Below are 20,986 nucleotides of genomic sequence, written 5' to 3'. Positions count from 1 at the left end.
GGTAAATCAAAGAAAGTCAGCCTCTTTGTTTTGACGAACATAATGAAATAAAATAAATGAAATATTAAACGACTAATTAGAGGCAGCTAACTTTCACAAACGAGACGTTATCATTTAGTGATTCTACCAAGGAAAAGATAATGATATATATGTGTTTCTCTTAGCCTGTTAATGGCGGTGTAAACGTAATATTAGTAGAACGTTTATATTTCCCTTCGGTGTCGACTGGAAGCGGTAGGAGAACTAAATATTTAGAGGGAAAAGGAACTACTTCCTCTAAAGATGGCGCGATTGTGACTGTGTAGCTTCTACAATTAAATGTATGATTTTATTATGAGGACTAAATATATCCAAAATGTATTTCTAAAGATACATAAGCTAATATTCTAGGTATAATAAATTTGTATGTGGCATCTATTATGCACACTTACGGTATTTGAGTCCAGAGGGGAACTTCTGGAATCAAAATATTATATTTGAGTATATCTATCTATCTATCTATCTATCTATCTATCTATCTATCTATATATATATATATACAGAAAGAGAGAGAGAGAGAGATGGAGAGAGAGAACGAGAGAGAGAGAGAGAGAGAGAGAGAGAGAGAGAACTGTGGTATTTATTTGTTTTTGTTTGCGATACTTTCGAATGAATTTTATTATTAATACGAAAGGGCCTTTTTTTTTTCACCTAAATACGAGTTTAGTTTGGTACAAGAGATATTCCCAACGTGCATTCAGGAAAAAATACACTTTCATACAAATAATTAAATTCATATAAAAGTACCGCAAACCGAAATAAATAAATAAATAAATAACATCTACACACAAAAAACGCGATACATCCAGCAGTCGCGCGGGATAGGGGTTTAAGCTTCTAACTAGGATTACGAAGATTCAGTCACTCCAATCAGTTGTAGACGACGAAACACGCGTCAATGGCTAATTATATTTTAAACAATATATATATATATATATATATATATATATATATATATATATATATATATATAAGGAGAGAAAAAGATTTTTCTCCTTCCTTACATCCATTTAAAGCGTTGTGTTAGTTGAAAATTGAAAATAATTACGTACATAAATGAATACGTTTTGAAAGCTGAAATCAACGCATTTTTAAAAAAATATAAACAAATTTATTTGCTTAAATCAGATCCGGCGCGACACTCCTGCTGATGACTGCTTTCATTTTATTTTAAATATCGAGCCGTTACTAAGACCATCCGGCTACTATACTACCACTCTAGCACGCAGAATTCCACCATGCGGCCAAGAAATAGAAAAAGAGACACGTCATTGACAAGGATGTTTAACATTTAAATATATCTGATTTAAGCAAATAAATTTGTTTATATTTAAAAAAATGCGTTGTTTTCAGCTTTCAAAACGTATTCATTTATATACGTAATTATTTATATATATATATATATATATATATATATATATATATATATATATATATATATATATATATAAGGCCACTTTTCGGTCATGTATCGAGTATTGTTGTCACATTTTGGTTGGTGCATCTGCTACTTATCTCTCACTTCTGGACAGGGTTCAAAGGAGAGTCCCCAACCTAATAGATCCTGAACTGTCAGCTAAGCTTCAACCTCTGTCTCATCGACGGTATGTTGCATTTCTCTGCCTGTTTTACATGTATTTAATGGTAGATGCTTTGACGAGCTACAAGCCCTTGTACCCCCTCGACGTAAATAACCACGACAAACGTTACAAGCAGCTAAATCCCACCCATACACAGTTGAAATCCTCAGATGTCAGAACGCCCAAGAACTGCTAGATTTTGGAATTCCCCTCCGGGTTCCTGCTTCCCCAACTGTACTGACATGTAGAAGTTCAAATATAATGTGGACACCCATCTTATTGCTCAACTCCCTATATAGAATCCATGGAATGTATGTCTTTGATAGTAGCCCCCTACATCAAAATGGCACTGTGCCTTGTTTGGGGGGACAAAGGAATAATATATATATATATATATATATATATATATATATATATATATATATATATATATATATATATATATATGTGTGTTTGTGTGTGTGTGTGTGTGTGTGTGTGTGTGTGTGTGTGTGTGTTGTAGCCATGAGTTCCCCATTCGGACCAGTGTTGGCTAATATCTTTGTGGGTTTTCATGAACAGGGTCTATTATCTGGTTTGCATAAACCAGACATTTATTTTCGTTACGTTGATGACACTTTTTGCTTATTTGACAACGAAATAAATGCGGATGCTTTTTTGTGTCCCTCAGTAACGTTCATCCAGCCTTTACCTTTACGGTAGACAAAGAAACAAATTCTACTCTTCCGTTTTTGGATGTTCTTGTGTCCAAGATATTCTCGTGGTTTCTTACTTCTGTTTATCGTAAACCAACCTTTACCGGTTTCCATACGCGTTGGGCCTCTTTTTGTCCTACAAACCAAAAATACAATTTAATTAAGACATAGGACACATAGGGCCTTGATTTTTTGTTCTGAAGTTAATCTGGATGACGAGTTTAAATTCATTACGAAGACTCTTTGTAACAATCGTTACCCCTTAGATATTGTTGAAACTACTATTAATAAGCAAATTTCCAATTTTTTCCAGAAATTATAGTTAAGATGTCCTGTTTACCTACGTCTACCTTGGCTTGGTAATATCAGTGACCGATTTGCTAAGCAAATCCTTTGTCCAACGGTGTTATTTTAAATCGAATACACGCGTTGTTTTTTCAATCAGACATGTTTTGTCCATTTGCAAAGATCTTCCCCCACAATAATAATTCTATTATTTATTTATTTAAATGTAGTTGCAGTGCGCACTATGTTGGGCGAACATCGCAGTGATTGGATTTCCGTTTGAAACAACATGTACCATCAAACATTCGTTATGCAAATTTTTCACCCTCGGATGTTCTGAATAACACGTATGGTTCTGCGATTTGCGAGCACCTTATAAATAACCATGCGTGTGCTTCGAATTTCAGTGCTGACATGTTTACGATCTTGAGTAAGTCACACTCGCTCTTTCATTTAAACATTCTAGAAACTATTTTTATTAAGTCTTTGAGACCTTCTCTTTGCAAGCAAAAAGCAAATCTTTTTGGACTTAATTTGGTTTCTATGTAATCCCCTCCGTTTACTTTTCGCTTTTTTTCTCCCTCGCCATATTCATGACTTTTTTTTTTTAATTTCCTCGATTTAGATCTGTTGAGCGAGGAACGAAAACTGGTTAGCTAATCATTATTTTCATTTTTTATTTTTTAAATATTCATGTTGATTGGTCTGTATTTAGCCATTATTAAATTCTATACCCCCCCAATTTTCATATATATATGTATATATATATATATATATATATATATATATATATATATATATACCTTAAATAATGCTTTAAGCAAACTACATTAACCTCTTATTTGTTAAAAAGGATATAATGCGCAGAAAGCACGCGAAAGAGAGAGAGAGAGAGAGAGAGAGAGAGAGAGAGACAACGATGGATAAGTATATATTTGTGCGTGTTTTTGTCAGTGTGGATGCAAGGGATCAAGAAAGTAAAGAAGAAACAATAAAACAAAAAACATAAAAGCAAACAAAAATAGCTGAGATAAATCTGGGCATTTGTTATTGTTTGTCGAAGGCAACGCCTTTCGATTTGAGCTTCATAAATTATTACACAATAATAAATGATGTTTCCATAAAAAGCCGGCGTCGAGGTGAGAGAAAAAGGTCGGCCTCTGATTGGTCAGTTACTGCTAATCAGATTACGGCGGGAAAAAGCTAGTGCGATGATTGATCGGGCAAACGTTGTTGGTTCGCTGCGAGATTAGTTCCGCGATAAAGAAGGGAGAGTGGAGTTGTCTTTACAAAGACAAAACTGAGACAAGGTCAGACGGATTCATACAACACAGAGAACTTGGCTTATTTTGTTTGTTTTTTTTCCGTTTTTTTTTTGTTTGTTTTCTGTTTGTTTTCGGTCGTGAGTGGAAACACAATGGCGTCCAAAAATATACTTAATCTTTTCAATTATTTGATTTGTTCTGCTTTAAAAGCTTTTGTTTACCGTTTCACAATATTGTTTTATATTGTAGCTGGTCTTGTGCTTGATGTAATTATGTGTCTAACATTATACCGTGTTTTACGCCGTCATGACCTTATCATCAGATGCTGTTTGTTTGTTGATCGTCATTCATAATGATTTGTTGGCATTTGCTTCTCCGGTATCTTTCTTTTAAGAATTCGTTCTAGAAAATATCGAGTACTTACGGTAGGGACCACATGAAGGTTTCTATTTACCTGCCTCCCCACGAGGGCAGAGTTAGATACTAGATCGGTTTTTAATGTGGAGAAAATCCAGCAGCCCCAAAATGGGGCACTCTGGATAGGTACAAAAATAAAAATTGTCTCAGTCATGAAAGATTTCTCCCCCATGTCCGAGAACAGAAAAGCATCAGAACAGATACTACACTGTGACTTTGTTTATATAATTTATTGCATAAAATTAACAAATTAAGTTATAACAAAAAATAAAAAAACATGATATACAAAAACCTAGGCACGAATCCCATAAGCAATTTGAGGGAGGAGCTGCAGGGTTTTTCTAAAGGTCTATAAAACTTTGAAGAATACTCTTGACTGGCACCATTCACCATAATACACACCGTGTAGTTAAAACATACTTATTAAATTCCCAAAGCGTTTTTATAAAAATTATGTATAGGCGTGCGCGTGTGTATAGGTTTTTTTAAAACAAAAAACAGAAAAAAAGTTTTGGAATTGAATTTGGTATTGTAAAAAGTTCGATGTTGGAAAAAGTTCGATGTTGTAAAAAGTTCGTATGGAGGAGTGGGGAAGAGCTAAGAAACACACAAAAGAAAACATTGAACGAAATAAAATGCCTATTGAGGTGTGTTAGTATGGTCCCTCCCGACTCTAATCCAAGTATTAGATCGCCAACTGTTTTTCAGGAACAGAAACAAACCGGACGGTCTCTAATGATTTGGGTGATGTATTAGAGAATGTGGGGAGGAAAAATTAGGGAGGAGTAAACGAAGACATGGGGCAAATTCGAAGGATCTCTAGTACGAAAACGAAGCGGGAACGGGATCTCGTTTGTACCACCAGCTAAGAGTCTTTTTAAGGACTAAACTATTCTGCAGGATGGGTTCCAAAGAACCCAGGACTTCGTGTACCACGCTTTACGAAGGGAGCACGAATTCAAATCTGCTTCCTCGACGGATGCATAAACTAGTGTTATGTACCAACCTTAATTTAAGTCCACTCGAGGATCGAATCACGATCTGGAACAGATGTCCCCTCGTAGACCTTTTGATCGAACTCACCATTCTCGCTACTACTATGATGGCCAAAAAAAAATATTTTCTCCTCGAACAGCGACAGATCTATGTTGTCTATAACGTATGTTCCGTCAAGTAAAAGCGGGCGATGCGATCCGTTACCTGCTTGACATACTCCATCAGTCTCCGAAGTCGCCTATATTAGAGAAAAGCGTGCTTGACCGTTTTAATTTCATGGTTATTGCGGGACAGATACCAGGGAGCGAAGCTTTCGTCTTTTTTGTAAACTTTGACAAAGGGGGGCAGCGCGTTCCGGATAAGTTGCTAGGTAAAGAAAATTCAGAATTAGAAAGGAAGTCCCGTCTCGGCGCCCAATTCCACTGTGAGCGGATCTCTTTCTCCGACCACTCCACTCGCTCCCCAAGGGGATCCGAAACGGTACCTACAACTAGTACCCGATAAAGTTTCTGTCTAGGCTGCGAGAGGACACTAGTCCTCGGCATAGTTCTAAGCGCAGCTCAAATTCGGCAAAGGACTTCGACCGAAGGGTCGGGTTTAAGGTTGGGAAACGTGCTTCCAACAGCAGGGACCCATGAAACGTCGTCCTTTAGCGAACGACCTAGGAAAACCAACCTCTTTGCATGTCTATGACATTTAAAATCGGGAAGTCCCATGCCTCCCTCGTTCGGACTTTGAGTACATTTCTCTCTGCAAACATAATGCTTTCTCTTTCCTCACGAAAGCGAGGAGAGGAGCTCTGCGAAAGCTTGGAGGCGTTTCGAAGGAAGTGGCAGTACAGAAAACCGGTGAAGGGTCAGTGGGAAGACGCAAGTAGCGCATGTCTCCACTTGACTATTCAAGGACAATCTCGTTCAAATCCAAATCTCCTGAGGATATTCGAACTTTTTTCTGTACTTCAGACTATTTTCTATCCAACTGTAGGTCCGGCCTAAACCAAACGACGAGAATGTGGATCGACCCATCGGTCCTGCTGAATATGCCCGGCGGCGTGGAATCACCCCTCCAGGCACCCAAAAAACTTGCTGCGGTTGAAGACAGCCCCCGGTGTTTTACATAGCAAGCCAGTACCCTGGTCACTGTTCTGATGTCTGTGCAGCTCGACACGCACACGGTGACGTCATCGGCGAACTCGGAAACCCTGGCTCGTGTACCGCCAGGTAGAGCTATTCCGCGCAGGATTGGTGTAGCCGCCTCATCCTTTAACTTGCAAAGGTCAAGAAGAAGGATCCTACCTCCTTAAGTAAAATTGTTTCTGAAGTACAAACTGATTCAAACTTGGGGCACATAGGTTGTCAGTCCGCGTTGTTAACCACCTATCCACAGTCATTTCCCTGCTTATGAGCATCATTCATTTGAAATGAATGAGATGATTATTGCTGGCATTCGTTTTTCCCATAAGTTTCTAGTTAGAATTCTTTTTAGAAAAACATCGAGTAGTAACGGGGGAGGGGCACCCGGCTTTGCCCGGTCGTAAAATACGCTTAAATATGATATTTTAATTTGTCCAGATTTCGTATGTATTATTATAGAGTCGTGATTTCAAAAGTGCAAAAACAGTATTTGCGTGCCATCAGCCAGAATCAAAACCGGAAGCAAAACTGTAGCATTTAAAGGTGGTGACGTTACCTCTGTACCAACGTTATGCGTATACAGACTAATTAAAAATTAAGAATGAACTAAGGTGACTGTAGAAAATGTAAAACGATTTTTTCAATTTTGACCCATTTTTAACCCTTTTAAAAACCATTTTAACCAGTTAAAGACACATAAAAGAATGTTTCATAATTCATATGTTTCATAATGCATATGTTTCATAATGCATATGTTTCATGGTGAATATGATCGGTAGCACCAACACGTGAACGCGCGTTACTAGATAAAATAGAAAAGTACATTTATCGTTTATTTTGCAAAAAAATATTAATTTTAGTCTTCTCTATAAAATTTTGAATAATATTTCAAAACGTTTGTATTATTCATAACTACGGAAGAGTATCCTTGCAGCAACATATTTTGTGTTTAGAATAGGAATTGCTTCAGACAAGGCATACAACCACTTGATATAAAAAAGCTAACAGAACATTCAGAATAAAAATCTAGCCACTGGTAAGTGTTAAGTGGATAGATTTCGATTCAGAAAACAGCAATTTTCCCCCTTTATCAGAAGCATTGCTCATGGTACGTGAGGAATACAGGACAAAATGAGGAAGGCAAGAGTAAGAAGGTTGGCTAAAGCAAACCCAGATTTATATAGAGAGCAGAATTGGAGTGACAGCTTAAATTATTGTTGAAAAGAAAGTAATATTTGATATGAATAAAAAATATGTTATTCATTAACCCTACTACTACCAATAGTTCCCAGTGCGATTCCGAAAACAAGATGCAATGCCCGCAGTGGACGTAAATATAATCAAGAATTGCTTAGGACTTCTACCTAATCTTAACTGGCGAAACAAGGGCATGCTACCTCCGTGAATTAAATAAAAGGTTCCGTTCGAAATCCCGTACAAATTACGGAGTTTGGCAGAAAAATTTCCGAGTGTGACAGAAATATTTTCCAAGTTCTATAAGAGACACTTGAATATAGTCGGAGCTTACATCGGTCGAAACGTTGTGAAAATAACACAAAAAATGAAAACAGTAATTCGACGGATTAAAGTAATACGTATAATCAATCCTCATCTACAAAATTCTGAAACATAATATGAGGATTGATAATTCCTATTATTTGAATTACTTTGTTGTTATCACAATGTTTCGGCTGATTTAACCTCCGACCTTCTTCAGATGTATCTAATTAAACTGGAAAGTCTGCACGCAATTTCGAACGGTGCCTTATATTTAATACACGGGGGTTGTTTGTTCTTTGTCTGTCAGTTATTAGCGATAAGAAGTCTTCAGTAATTCGTAATTGCATTCTTAGGATCATCTGCTGTAAAGATTGTACTTTCACTTATAATTGATTATTAGAAAGCTCTAAAATCTGGAGGTTACATCGGCTGAAATGTTGTAAGAATAACTTCATACATCTTGAGTTAATACGTCCCAGATTTTTGGCAAATATTATGACTATTCTAAAGTAGAAACCATTTTGAAGCATGTTGTTTATTATTTTTACGTTATGCTGATGCAAAATTTAAGCTTGATCGATCGATCAATCGTCTTATGAACAAACCAATCAATCAAATAGCAAACATTAAAAATACAAACTATAAAGATTGGTGCAAAAATATGTCGTTCTTCTGACGTACAACTTGTCAAAATCCGACATCATTTAAGCACCAATCTCATAAATTTATCTAAAATGAAAATCATAGGTGTGACATTTAAAACAGGTATAACTGATGATGTAGATAAAGAATACGATAGGTATCCTATATCTTTGTAAAGCTTCCATGCATGTAATAATTGTTGGCATATCTAGGCTAGTGCTCAAGATACTAAAATACAACATTAAACTGAATCAAAAATGAACCTCGAATCTAATCTCACCGTATCTATCAAGTTATAGTTTTCGCTCCATTGTGCGTCATCGTGCTACAGGATGGAACGATGAAAGTGTCGCTCTAAAGAAAACAACAACAGTACAACTTTTTTCAAAAACATTTATTGAAAAAATTATTTAAGGTAACTTAATTATGTAGTAGAGCTGACATCTATTCAATGTAGCTGCTTTCAGCCTAAATCCCCACCTCGATACAGATCAGGAACTGGAAGCACGCTTTTCCACAAGCACCGGCGAAAGTTCGGCGAATACTCGGCGGATGGCGGCAATCAGGCTGGCTTTCGTGTTATGGGAGGTCATGTTGGTGATATTCTCGACGTATGATCAAATGAAGTAGTCCGGCGGATTCAAGTCGAAGGATGAGGAGACCATGGAGAAAAGAGTATACAGTCGTAGCAATTCTTTTAAAGCAAAGCCTCGGTGTCTTTGGGCAGATAGGCCAGCATCGAGTCCTGCTATCACACTAACAATCTGCCAGCTTCCACCTGATTGCACCAGGGAATCATCGCACTCTTCAGCACATCCAAATACACTTTGGTGTTGACTTTCAAGCTGACTTAAAAAATATGAGGTGGCATGATGTGGCCCTCATATGAAACTAAAGGAAAGACCATTACTGTGAATGGAAACTTTGTTGATCGTAGCAATCCAGCGATGCATTTTGAGGGCGCTGAAAATAGGTCTGTTGTCATAACTTGTATCGGTAGAGATCCTGGATTGTACAGCGGCGCATCTCCGATCTTGTCGTTGAACATTGTTTCACTTTTAGGCATGATAGAAGGTTTCTAACGCCTTTGGGATTTGTACACAACTGGCCAACAAGTAGATAATCTTCAACAGAAGATGAAAACCGGTTTTCATCAAACGGAAATGAAATCAGGTTGTCTTTTCTATGGCGATAATGTTATCGTAATACGAGTACTTCAATGGAATGTGCTCCGTCGGACATAATGATTTTTGCCACTTAACATAAATTTTAGAAAAAAAATAAGGAAAATAAACGAATGTAAATTTTTATTAACGGAAGCCGTTTTCAATTAATGAAAATATTTGAATGCGTCATAGGTTTTCTGTCACCGGATGTGCATCTATTCAGTGTGATCATTCACTTCCGGTGCAGACACCAGGCTTTAACTATCATAGAATAAAAAGGACATGGGTAAAAACTTGAATATTTAAATTTCTTTCCATTTAGTTGTTTTATTAGTGAGTGTAGGGGGTATCTGCATTAATTAATCGTAAAAATCTGAAGACAAAAAACAAAAAACAAAAACAAAACAAAACAAATTTTATATTCAATTTTTTATTATTTTATTTTTAAATGTACTGTGCGGACAAAACTCTCATTTCTGTCGGATTCTGTCTATTGCAGTGATAGACTGGTTCGACAGATACCCAGACTTCTAGCTAGAAGTAAAGTTTATTACGTGTTATCACTGGACAAAATACTGGTGCATGTTACCAGACTTGGAAATTTTTTAAATTTTAGTCCAAAAGAATGCATTTTTTAAATAAATTGAACTTTTTTCTCATTAAAATTCGCCTTTGTCTAACTTGATCGTGTTGGAAAGGCTAGTGAATACCACCGTTTTCTCATCGTATTATTAAAAGTAAGCACCTGTAGACCTGGTAATTATTAAAAGGAAGCACCTGTAGACCTGGTAATTATTAAAAGTAAGCACCTGTAGACCTGGAAATTATTAAAAGTAAGCACTTGTAGACCTGGTAATTATTAAAAGGAAGCACCTGTAGACCTGGTAATTATTAAAAGGAAGCACCTGTAGACCTGGTAATTATTAAAAGTAAGCACCTGTAGACCTGGAAATTATTAAAAGTAAGCACCTGTAGACCTGGTAATTATTAAAAGGAAGCACCTGTAGACCTGGTAATTGCAATCGAATTATTTGTATTCATACTTAGTCTACTAAAAAGTTTATATTTGCCTAACATTTACGCGAATTCCTTGAATCATCTGATCTGTCGGTTCTTCTATTTGTTTATTATAGTTTTTCATTTTTTAATTCCAAACAAGACATATTGCCACTTTGATCTTAAGCGGCTACTATATGTAATAACGCAAACAGCATAATCCCACCCTTCATTTTTAAAAATCCCCATCTGCTGGGACGATTTTTTTAGTCTTATTCTTTTTTTAATCGAACTGCAAACCTTCACTTCGTGTTTTTGTCCCTGACTGTACAAATATGCAGACATTAAAATGTAATGTGAACAAAGATTTTACTTCACAACTCACCATATGGGCTGATTCTATACATATAACCCCTCATTCATAGTCACTTCTTACCTCTACGGCGCATTGTGTCTTGTTTTGGTGTGAATTAAAAAATAATGTCAGTGACCTAATTAGGTTAAATAGTTGGGTCTGTCTGCAAGCCCGTCTTTTCATCTTTTCCGTTTTTACATTCAAAGGCAACATGAATTCGAACAAATACATTGAGGACATTGCCAAGACTGTTACAAAGAAGGTGGTCAACCTTTCCGTGATAGAAAACAACTCATGTGAGAAAATATCCTATATCTTTACAAAGCCACAATTCGTCCATGTATGAGCACTGTTTTTACATATGAACTGGAGTATATACCACTAGTTTATCACGTAAACCAAGTCTAAAATAGAAACTCAAATCTAATAGGTCGCACACTGTTGGCCTACGTTCAATCTCTGTCCCATCGCCGAAATGTTGCATCACGGTGTTTGTTATACAAGTAAACGAAATGTTCTCTAATGAACTCTGAGCACTTGTGCCCTTTCGACGTTCATACTTCCGACTAACCCGACAAACGACAATATCGTAGCCCTTCACTTTAAGGTCTCTAGATGCCTGAAAGCGTTCTGTTAAATACTTTTTTTTCCATCGGACTGATGGACTTTGGAATTCCCGCACTTTTTCATTATTATATGTCAGTTCCAGCTATCCGAGTAGATGGAGGGGGATTTTTGGGACTGTACTTATTTAAGTAACAATTAAAAAAAAAAAATTACTAATTCTACTCGGATAAAAACACAAAATGTTATCGCTCCCAAAAAGTAGAATATCTGACCACTTACTCAGCAGATGTTCGGCAGAAGGGATAAAAAGCAGATGAAGCTATTCTCAGGATAGTGAACTTTTTTGATAACTATATACCAGTTTATGCGAATTTCTAAAACGCTGCCCCAGTGTGGAAAGATTTCTCTGCAGGTTCCTTTATGCAGTTTTCTGCTCCCATAACTTGTGCAACTTGTTGAAGATTAAATCAAATGTGAACAGGCGTCCCGATGCTCAACTCGTCATTATTACAAAATGAACAGATATTTATTTTAACAAAAATAAACAGATATTTATTTTTGTTAAAATAAATATCTGTTTAATTTCGTAATAATGCATTGTGTTGGCTTCAAACGTAGCTAATAAGTATTCTAGTTAATTAAAACTCAATCAACGCTTCTATCAAGTAACACAAACTCCCTAACAAATATTTTTGATAGAAATGACCAGATCTATAGGTGCTTAACTTTAATAATACGAGAAACGGTTCGTATATACTAGCATAGCCACCAGATTAAATTTAAATAAAGACGGATTTTAATATTAAAAATAAAAGCCAGTTCCCCTTAAAAGGGTCAATCTTTTTGGAGACTAATAAAGTAATAAAATTCCCAAGTCTGGAAACATTCACCATTCTCTTGTCCAATGACAGAACGTAAAATAAACTTTAGTTCTACAGCTGTCGAAGCGGTCTATCACCGCGTTAGACAAAATCTGACAGAAATTAGAGTGTCGCTTACACAGATCATTTAAAAAATATATAAAATATAAAAAAATTGACAACAAATTAAGTTTTTATTCTTCGTCTTCAGATTTTTATGATTGATTAATGAGGATCCACCCCTCGATAAACAGACACACAAATGGAAAGAAATTTAAAGATTCACATTTTTAACCCACTTCCTTTTCATTTTATGATGATTAAAGCTGGGCGCCTGGACCGGAAGTGGATGATCACACTCAATGGCTGCACATCCGGTGACAGGAAACGTATGACGCATCCGAACATTTGCCATAATTGAAAACTGCTTCCGTTAATCAAATTTTCATTCGTTTATTTTCCTTATTTTTTGGTTTTTTGTTTGTTTTTTTTATTTAAAATTTGTTTTTAACTCAGTTCTTTATCCTGATATTCAGTAAAATAAAAAAAAATAAAAAGCGAAAATAATCGAATTATTTAATGTTAGAGTAATAGTAAGAAATAACAGTCTGTTTATTTTATATATTTTATATAAAAGGTTGTTTTTCTGTAACGAATAACGTACGTAAAATTCAGTTGAAGCGACACATTTCTCGAGGATGAAAGTTCGGCAAATGCAGGCCGTAATAATACAAGTGAAAATTACAGGATGGAACGATAAATTTGTTGCCATAAAGAAAACAATATTGCAGCCTCATTTTATAACTTTTATTGAAAAAATCAATTTAGGTAACTTGATTATGTAGTAGAGCTGACATCTATTTAATGTAGTCGCCTTCAGTCTAAAACACTACCTCGATACGGGTCCGGAACTGGGAGTATGTCTCTTCCACAAGCGCGGGCGGGAGCTCGGCGAATGCTCGGTGGGTTGCGGCGATTAGACTTACTTTAGTGTTGTGGGAGGTCATGTTGGTGATTTTCTCGATGTATGACTAAACAAAGCAGTCCAGCGGGTTCAGGTCGAGGGAGAAGAGGAGCAGGGAAAGAAGGGTACAAAATTGTAGTATTCCTATTACAGCCAATTCTCACCTGATAGTACCGGAGAGTCACTGTGCAGCACATCCAGTTATACTTTGGTGTTGAATTTCAAGCCGATTTCGAAGATGTGAGGTGGCATGATATTGCCCTCACTTGGAACCACACACAAGATCATAACTATGGCCGGAAACTTTGTTTTCATCACCATGAATACGTCCCTGTTATTCGTGTCAATCTAGCGATGCATATGGCGCGTGCTGGCAATGGTCCTGCTATTATAACTTGTATCGTTAGAGGCATGAGTGGTACAGCGGCGCATCTCCGATCTCTCTCGTTGAACATTGTTTAACTTTCTGATATGATAAATAGGTCCCATTGCCTAACTGGCAAACTAGTAGATGGTCTGGAAAAAAAAAGAGAACCGGTTTTCATCAAACATAAATAGAATCGTTTTTTCTAGGGCCACAATTTATCGCTACTCAGTAATGGCTGACGGAACGACAGCATGGTATTCGTGCGGATTTAATACAGGGTTCCGCTAGAAATTCTGTTCAGATTCCCGAGTTCGACAAAATACACCTGGAGAAAGTTGGGTATTACACCGGCCGAAAAAGTTATGTAAATAATGTTCAAGATGTTAAAAGTAGTTCAAATAAACTAACGACCCCAAGCGATGATCGGTAATGTTTCGTTTATTCTGTTTATTCTGTTTACTAGTCTCATCTGGGATGTTATTTTTCATAACATTTCGGTAGATGCAAACTCCGACTTTCTTCAGCTCCGTCTTGTCGAACTTGGGAATCCTAACGTGTAACGTGGGGATCTGTACAGCATTTTGAAAAAAAAAACAACTGTTTAATTAATCAACGGAGGAAGATTGATTCCGTTGATCACTAGCAATTACTAGACATATGTCTGAAATAACTTGTAATCAACTGTGACGCAACGGATATGAGTGCTAAGTGCAAGCAATATTAATTGACAGTCTTCTGGAATGTAAATTTTCAATATTCAATGCAACCGATAATAAGAATACAATTACGAGTTGCTTAACATTTCTTACCGGCCATGGCTAACGGAACGAAAACATGCAACACTTGTAGGTTAAATAAACGATTCCGTTCGAAATTCTTTGCAGATTTCCAAATTCTTTGCATAAAATTCCTGAGTTTGACAACACGCATGTGAAGTAGAGCGGAGGTTACACTAGAATAATAACCTTATTTTTTTATTGATTACTTTATATTAAGGCACAGAGACAACTCGAGGATAAAGGTTGAAGAGGTTGTCGGTTGAACGATTATCGCCGCCACAAGTGGATTTGCATTGTTGTTGATGAAATAAGCAGAAGAATATTTTTTTATTACATTTTCACCCAAACAAGGCAAATTGCTACTTTGGTGTAGGGGGCTACTATCAGGGGCAACCACTATCGAGGTACTATGTAGGGATTTAGGCCGCAAGATGTCAGTTAATGTTACACTTGAACTTCTGCACGTCAGTACTCTTGGGGAAGCAGGGACCTGGAATGGAATTCAAAAGTCTGGCGGTTCTGGGGAAGACACTATTGGAGTAGAAAGATCTTTTACATCTAGGGATCTCTACAGTGTTGGGGTGGGATTTATCAGCCTGTCGGGTTTGTCGAGGGTGCTCACGTCACATATTTAAGAAAAGATTATTATAAAAGAGGAGCAGGTGACACTGGTCTAGTGATTACCGACACGGATTAATGATCGAGTTGTCCCAAATTCGAATCAAGTTCGTTCCACAAAATTCACTTCTACTTAGGATGTTTGCAAACTTCACGTAGTCCCTCACGTAATTTTCGATGTCTTTTTAGAAATAATTTTTACTCAACATTTATCAGGGAAACTTATGCCAACAGTAGATTCTTCGGATTCATATGATATGATGATGATGATGATGATGATGATGATGATGATGATGATAAAAGAGGATAGCTTTATAACGATTTGTTTGCATTAGGATTGAAGATGATACTGGTGTTGTCACTGGGGAAATAGCATAGTGCTATTATATTCCAACAATGGAATGTTGTAATTTATATTTTATTTATTTGTGTGCTACCATACTTTGCTATCATACTTTGCTACCATACTTTGCTACCATACTTTGCTATCATACTTTGCTACCATACTTTGCTATCATACTTTGCTATAATACTTTGCTACCATACTTTGCTATCATACTTTGCTACCATACTTTGCTACCATACTTTGCTATCATACTTTGCTATCATACTTTGCTACCATACTTTGCTATCATACTTTGCTACCATACTTTGCTATCATACTTTGCTATCATACTTTGCTACCATACTTTGCTATCACACTGTGCTACCATACTTTGCTACCATACTTTGCTACCATACTTTGCTACCATACTTTGCTACCATACTTTGCTATCATACTTTGCTACCATACTTTGCTACCATACTTTGCTATCATACTTTGCTACCATACTTTGCTACCATACTTTGCTACCATACTTTGCTACCATACTTTGCTACCATACTTTGCTATCATACTTTGCTACCATACTTTGCTATCATACTTTGCTATAATACTTTGCTACCATACTTTGCTATCATACTTTGCTACCATACTTTGCTACCATACTTTGCTATCATACTTTGCTATCATACTTTGCTACCATACTTTGCTATCACACTGTGCTACCATACTTTGCTACCATACTTTGCTACCATACTTTGCTATCATACTTTGATACCATACTTTGCTATCATACTTTGCTATCATACTTTGGGTCTAAATAATTTACGTGACTTAAACAAGAATTACTTATAACATCGGAAATTAGAGAAAATACTTTAAACACATCAAATAAATGCCACCACTACTGCGAAAATATGTTAAAATACAAGAAAAATAATAATGATAATATCCCCAAATTCACCTTCATTTTATATTGTAGATATTTGTTTGCTATCTTTTTATAGATTTTACAAGAGTTCACATTGTAGTATGATTAGCTGGCAGCCCGGCGTTACCCGGCGTTGCCCAGTCGTACAATATGCTAAAGCGTGATATTTTAATTTATGGAGATTGCATATGTATTATTGTATAATCAATCCTCTATAAAATATTATATATTACGAAGAATAATTTGTCACAAAAAAAAAATAATGATAATGTCGTCCATCAAATTCTGTTTGTGTTTGTTTACAATATCACGTCAGCTGATATTTAGGCTTGACGATAAATGTCATAAAAAATAAGTTCTGGTTAATATTTAGTTTTAAAATATACAAACAGAGAAATGATTTTTCAGCTATTTTAAATGGAACCTCTTCTTTATCGTAAATTAAAATCATTAACGAGAAAAACTTAAAATAAAATGGTGGTGTACACTCAATCTAAAACAGGGGATAATTCGATCAGTAGTCGAATGCTCTGTCACTAAGCCATATCTCCAGGTTATAATACATCTATTTTGTTTTTTAAGAAGAATAATTTGCTGAAATATTATTATCTCCCTTGCCGGTGTAACACAAAATATTCCTCGTGTAAAAATTATTCTTTTTATCTAGAGGAAAGAAAACCTATTTTTAAGATCGAATTTTTTCGACTTTCGATACTTATCGGATGAAGCTCTCCCTCTCCCTCTCTCTCTCTCTCTCTGATTCTTTCTCTGTATCGCATTAATGCTGAAATGATAAATCGTTATTGATTCTGAACTACCAATAAAAATAAAATATATAGGTCACATTAATATATATATATATATATATATATATATATATATATATATATATATATATATATATATATATATAACACTGCAAAACATATCAGTTAGATTTTTGTGAAATTTGCAAAAGATAGGTTCAACAGTTTCGGAACCAATGAGGAAGGAACTCAAACACAAACATACATACAGACAAACAGACAACGTTACTTTCATATAATAGTAGAGATTGTTGTTTTTTTCAATTATTTCTTAGGGTATGTGAACTTCATTCTCTGAGGATATGAGAAAGGAGACAACATTTGATGAAAACACTTTCTATAACCATAAAATACAATGAATTCGGAATAGTTTTATTCATATAATTCTGCCAAATGTTTCCTCATATAAAAAAAACACGTTCAACGAGTCACCGAAATCCAAGAAACGTCGACTAGGAAATTCTGCCACTAAATATGCTATACAGCAAAGTATAAATAAAAATACTAAACGAATTTTAGTCTTTGGGGTCAATGATAAACCGCGATGTTTATCTTTTAACGCGGGGACAATTTACAACTTTTTAAAATTAATTCTCGCTTTTGTTTCTTAATTAATATTGAATAAGGTTAAACTTAAGTATAAATCGTATTCGTTATATTTTCATATTCAATATGTTAAGAAAGTTTTGTCATCCTTTTTTCAAAAAGCTCTCATTCATTATTGACAGTCTGACTGCTCGAGATATCTTAATTGCTTTGCCTACTATGCATGACATCATTCCTCAGTGAACAGGCTTTGTCTCTCGACGGTGCTGTTAGAGCCGCATGTTTACTGATACGACAGCAATACTCCATCTTAAGACGTTTTTGACTCGTATACAAACTACATCAGGGAGGAATTACTTTCTGGAGTAGTGGAATGATTTAACTGGTCTTCCAGCAACATTTGAAACACATTAAATGCACGTTTTTATTTCAGCTCTTTGTCGGAGTTTTCTTTCTCTTAAATTAGAAAAGGCGGTCATAGCTTTGTGGTGTATATCCCACTAACATATTTTTTATCTATAACCAATAAATCAGAATCGAAATCAGAATAAAAAATGGGACTAAAACTATCATTTTTATTGTTCTTAATTATTTATTTCTATTAAAACTTATTTTCCCGTGTATCGCATTATGAAATGATGAACTATCAATAAAACTTAAATCAATAGGTCACATTAATGAGTGTCTTTTTTACATTTGCGAAAATACGAGATGCTGTCAAGTAGTTCCCGACATTTTTTGTACATGTAGTAAAAATTGTCGTAAATTTTTAAGAATTCACTATCTTATTGATATAAATATTATGAGATGACTGGCCAATTCTTATGATTTCAGGTTTAAATGAACAGTTACAGCAGGAATAGTAACAGTACTAAAGCCTGATTTTCATAGCTGGTGAATTTCAAAAATGTAATCTGGACTTGATGGCAATTTAGAAAAGTACTATGCAATAAAATTCTGTTTCAAACTTGAAAAATACCACAGAAACGTATGGAATGCTTCAGACTGCTGTTGGGTCATCTTGCATGATTTAGGCATCAGTTTTTGAGTGCCATAAAAAAAGGAAGGCAGAGCGTCTGCGATAGATGTTGAAAGGTGTGGGAGGAGTAAGAAAGTCAAAACACCAATGTTCATTCGCCAAATAAAGAATTTGATGAATAAGAACCGCCGTGTGTTTATAAAGACAATAAGTGCACAGTTTGATGTCAGTGTGGGAACTGTACACAATTATTCATGAGGAACTGAATGTACACAAGATTTGCTCCAAGTTTGTCCCAAGGGTGCTCCATCCTTGTTGCAGACTATTTAACCAAGATGGGCATCAAGACAGTTCCTTACCTTTCCTATAGTCCAGACATGGCTCCCTGTGACTTTTGGTTATTCCCTAAGCTCAAGAAAAACCAAATAGACTGTCGTTATGAGGTGATTAAGAAGATGAAAGAGGGTCAGTGACACGCTTACACAAGAGGACTTGAATGGGACCTTCCAGAAGTTGTGGGAACGGCACAAGAAGTGCTTTGAAACCGGGGGAGATTACTTCGAAGGGTACTAAAGTTTCACGAATGTATTATCAATAAAATTGCCCAAACAAAGAAAGTCTGAAAACTTACTGAAACATCCTCCTATATCTCTATATTATATGGGTGTTTGCGGTAATTTGGAACACACACACACACACACGCATGCATACACACACAAAACAACTCTATATATAGAAATTTTTAAAAGAATCAGAATCTGAATCGGTAATTGTATCAGAACCGGGGAAATATTAGAATCGTCCCATCACTAGTGCTGGCATAACTTTGTAAAAAAATATTAGCAATATGCACGTTATCGGTTCGACAGAACTTGAACAATGGAATAGCAGATAAACGTTATCCTGCTTGCAATAACACGAAAGAAAATCGATTCATAATTGATTGATTGGAAAATCAACTAACCATAAATCGTCTTTCATTTTTGATGACATTTTTTAAGAGAAAAAAAGCAAAACATACAAGAAACCGCAACAAATGAGACTTTCTAATTTTCTTTGAGGCGATGTGTGTCTGAGTTTTTGATTTGATGTCTGTTGGAGATTATGAACATCATGTCGGCCCGAGGGTGGGGCGATGCCGATTCAAAGTCTTCACGTACATTCTAATCTCGTAATAATTGGACATAAACAGTATTGTCAGTGGACAAAAAGAAATACAACAAATAAATCGTTTATCAGATAAAATAGGAAATACAAATGGTGTAGAGTTACCTCCCCATTGGGAAGGAATATTTTAATTAAAACAATAAGAAGATAATTACAATGGTGCTGTATAAACACGATTCAAAAACATGTTTATTATTTGTATGGTTTCTTGGTTTTTTCTATGTCGCTTAATCACGTAGAGACATCAGTTCTCAGGTGAATACTGAAGTTAAACTACGCTCCGCCTAGTCAGTACCAGGCTCTGTATATGGAAGAAAGACGTCACATCTGCACAAATCTAACGTAAGATTTACTATATAATTTCTATGGTGAACATGCTGTTAAAATAATGGTTCTAACGAGATTAACGAGTATACAGGGAAGAAGAAAGAAAAGGAAGAAGTGGAAGAAAAAGTAAAAAGTAGAAATAATAAGCAGAAACAGGGAAGAAATATAGGAAGACAAGGAAAGGGAAAAATAAAAATAAAAAAATAGGATGAACAAAAGAAGAGGAAGAATAGGAAAAAGAAGCAAATTGAAGAGAGAAAAAACGAAACAGAAGAAGGAATAGAGGTGAAAAAGAATAGGAAGACAATGGAAGAATACCATTAATACTAGTGCAACAAAGCCGTTACATTTAAACAAAAGAAAGAAATATTTTTTCAACAAATATTTTCATTACCGTTATTTTCAGCAGCACTTAAAAAAAGTCTCTCGCTGTCACATGTCCATTTTAGCCTGGCGTTGTTTCTCCTTCTTACCACCGCACGCCGGGCACAGCCGGCCAATTTCTCGCCTGCACATTTACACGTCCATTTTCGTCGGCGCGCACTTTTTTCTGCCCAAGCACGTGTTGCATTTTTCTCCTTTTTCATTTTTTTTTACACGGTGGTCACCACTTATCAAGGCCCGGAAGCCACTCAAAGATAAGGGTTATTGCAAGTACAGCACGTTAGTGTGGAGATTTAATGA

This window comes from Euprymna scolopes, chromosome 23, assembly GCF_053919585.1.
Source record: "Euprymna scolopes isolate OS-2025 chromosome 23, ASM5391958v1, whole genome shotgun sequence".
NCBI classification, from domain to species: Eukaryota; Metazoa; Mollusca; class Cephalopoda; order Sepiida; family Sepiolidae; genus Euprymna; species Euprymna scolopes.
This window is presented reverse-complemented; position numbering follows the sequence as displayed.